This window comes from Platalea leucorodia (assembly GCF_965183815.1).
Source record: "Platalea leucorodia genome assembly, contig: HAP1_HAP1_SCAFFOLD_268, whole genome shotgun sequence".
NCBI classification, from domain to species: Eukaryota; Metazoa; Chordata; class Aves; order Pelecaniformes; family Threskiornithidae; genus Platalea; species Platalea leucorodia.
The window spans coordinates 1-3,454 of record NW_028121304.1 but is presented as its reverse complement, the minus strand read 5'-3'; positions in this window follow the sequence as shown (position 1 = coordinate 3,454).

Below are 3,454 nucleotides of genomic sequence, written 5' to 3'. Positions count from 1 at the left end.
GGACACACCTGCACGAAAGGCCCCACAGGATCAGTGTGTGACTCTGCAGCTGAAACTGCCACCCCCAGAGAGCCTGACAGCAAGACCAGGACAACAAGAGCAATCACACAGACAAGTGGAGAAAGAAGGAAAAATACAGGGAGGTTCTGGCTGAGAGAGGCCAGGGCAGAGGCATTGGGGCACTCAGGACAGCGTTCCCCTTCCCCAGCTGTGCACGCCACCTCCCAGACACCACCATTACCGGGCAGCTGCTCTCAGCCCCTGCGCTCTGCAGAGGGAACTGGGCCCGTGGCTGGAGAGCTGCACCACGGCTCTGCTGGAGCTCTGGCTGCAGAGGAGGTGGTTCATGGCTTGGAGCCCCCAGCCCTGAGGGCAGAGGCTTTGATGGGTGGGAGAGGAGGCAAGGGGGCTTGCTCAGAGGCAGGGGTCTGCGTTGGAGGGGATGATATGGAGTTTTCTGAATTCTCCCTCCCACAACATTGCTCTTTTAAGTAAGTTTCCTCTCATTCCCTGATCGTAACCCTGCTGCCTGGAGATTTTCCTCCTGGGAAGTGATTCCCTGTGCCATGTCTTTTCCCTGTCAGCACTCACAGACCCCATGCCAACCTCTGTGCACTCCCCTTGGCCCTACAGAAACCTGCCTGTTTGCAGGGCACTGGCTGGGCACATGTTCCTGTTGGGAGGTTCAGAAGGGCAGGTCAGAACAGCCCTGATGGTGCAGCAGAGGTGATGCTGGTGCTGTCCCTAGGCAGAGGAGGGGCTGAAGGCACTTTAGGAGGCGGTTAGATGACCTACTGGCCACTCCAAGTTACAGCTCAGCAGTCTCAATGGCTTGTCCAAACTTGACAGGTCCTTTTCTATTTCTCTTTCCCTTCCCCGGCCCCACCCCTGCTCCTGTTCCCTGCCCTCAGAGTAGGGCACTGAAAACACAGGCTCGGGAAATCTCTTTATAGCAAACTCTGCCTTGACCTTCCTCTTGAAACAGCCCCTTGGAAGTTTCCTGGTGGTGATCTGGAGCTGTGAGCAGCCCTGAACCACGCAGCACCCTCTCGACAAGAGAAGGACCCTGCCCTGCCAGAAGTTGTTCCTGCCACCCACAGCTTCTTTCCGCAGCGCCATGGGGAGCTGCCAAGGGAGGCTGAGTGCTGACCCTGGCAGGCAGCAGAGTCCCTGCCCCGGCACACAGCCCCCTGGGGCACAGGGACCCTGCTCTGAAGGACAGCCCCGGGCACCCCTGGCTGCACTCACACAGTCACCCCCTGCAGCCATCCCTGGGAGAAGGCAGCTGTGATGCCCTGTCCCTCTGAGGGTGCAGCAGGGAAGCCCTGCTGTGCAGCACGTCCTTCTCCTCTACACTAGAGAAACTGGGACAGTCCTCCTGACTGTGGGATGCACCAGCTTTTGGAGATCTTTCCACCAGCTGCAGATACATTGCCCTTCCTGCAGGTACTTACCACGTAGAGGGCTGTGAAGATTTCTCCCCCAGTGAGCTCTCAACTTTCCTTACACCCCAGACTGCCTTTAAGCTCTCCCTGCCCTGCTCCTCTCCCCTTGGTGCCTGCAGGCAGTGCCCTCAGCCCTGCTGCGCTTTGCAGAGCTGCTGCTCCTGGGCAGAGCTGTTTCCCATGAGCTCCCTGTGTCCCAGGAGCCCAGCCCAGCTCAGCAGCAGAGGACCAGCCCAAGGTGGCAATTTCTCTGCCCCCTCTGGGCTCCCTTGGTTTGTCCCTGGGGCTCCAGGGGAACCTGCTGTGAAACAGGCTGAAGCAATTGCTGATGTGCCCTCCCTCAGCTGGGGAGAGACACTTCTTTCCAGCAGTGTCATTTCCCTGCTGAGAGACAGTTAGGTGCAAATATCAGCTTTTCTTGGCCCATCATTAGACAGGACATGAGACAGGGCTCTCCTTTACCCCTGCTGAGGGAAGGGATTCAGTTGAGTCAGGCAAGGCATCCTCTCCATGGTTTGTAGTCCTGGGGCTGGCAGGGGACTCCACTCCCTCCCATGCACACCACCAACCCACAGGAGGTGGGATTCCTCTTGCCTCTCTTCAGGTGGGCATTAAATAGGCACCTGCGTGTGAGCTCCTTGCCTCAGCTCCCATGGTAATTAATGGTGGTGGAGGCCAGCAGTGAGCTGTTCAGGTGCAAATGGGTGGTCACAGCTGAGGTGCTAGAGGTGGTCAAAGATAGGTGCAGGCAATAGAGAAGGATTGAAGATAGGTGCAGGCAGATGTAGAGACAGGACAGCATCAGACACTGACAGCATCTTCTTGGAGACTCTTGGGAGTTTGGCCAACTAAAATGACAGCTGATGCCCAAATTAACGGCAACGGAACCTCTCCCTACTCATTATGTTCAGGGTGGCCTATGGAGGTATTCCTATGATGGAATGGAGTCATGTGCCATAGGGAGAGCTCAGGCTCTCTCTTTCTCTTCTCCATGAGGTGTATTTACTAGGTCTCCACTCACTGTGTTGGCAGTTGCCTCATGTTCATCCCCACATTGCCTTACAGAATTCTCAGTGTCGACTCAATCTAATTTTCAAACCCAGGCCCACGGAGCAACCTGAGATGCCAGGGCTGGCAGGGACAGCACAGCACCTACAGGAAAGCAATCCCCATTCAGGGCGGGTGTGTGACAGACACCCCTGACGGCATTGCAGCAAGTGGGATTTGGTGCCTGTGTGCCATTGGCTGATGCCATCAGTCAGAGGCATCAGCCATCAGGTGCCATCAGAGAAGCAAGGTCTGTCCCTTCTCTACGCAATAGCTACATGCATTGCATGAACACAAAGCACCCCACACCTGGGTCTTTATTCCCTCCCTTGGTGATTCAATCAAGGAACAGGCCAATCATGTTAACAGCGTGCCTGGATACATCTTGTCTTCAAGGACAGCATAATCCAAGCACTGCCAGGGTTCATCTCAAAACTTAATTGAAGCTGCAAAGGGAATCCAAGGGCATTAAGATGAGCTGTTGCTACTTCAGGAACAGCTAAGGAAGAGTCAGAAATGCTGTGAGACCACTGCTAAATTTAGTAAGAGTAGGTGTAGATGGATCTGAGATACTCTACATCCTCTTTGCCTCCGCTACCACCAGCGAGGTCTCCCAGGCCTCGGTGCTTTGAGGCAGGACACTGGAGGAGGGCAACCAGCAGTGGATGGGGATCAAGCCAGGGGTTCCTTAAGCAAACTGCACCCTTACCAGTCCATGGGACTGGAGGGGCTGCATGCAAGGGTGCCGAGAGAGTGTTTTTCACCGCTGGTTCATTGTAATTCGAGTAAGAAAGGCAGCCAGACTCTGCGAGGTATCATTTAACATGCTGTTCATTAGCGCTAACACTATGAAGAGAGAATCATGGAGATCATCTTAGGTCCCTTTTAGATGGTGGAACCCCAGGTGGTGTGGCATTGAACAGGCCTCTGACCCACACATGGCATGCCGTGCGCACCCCACC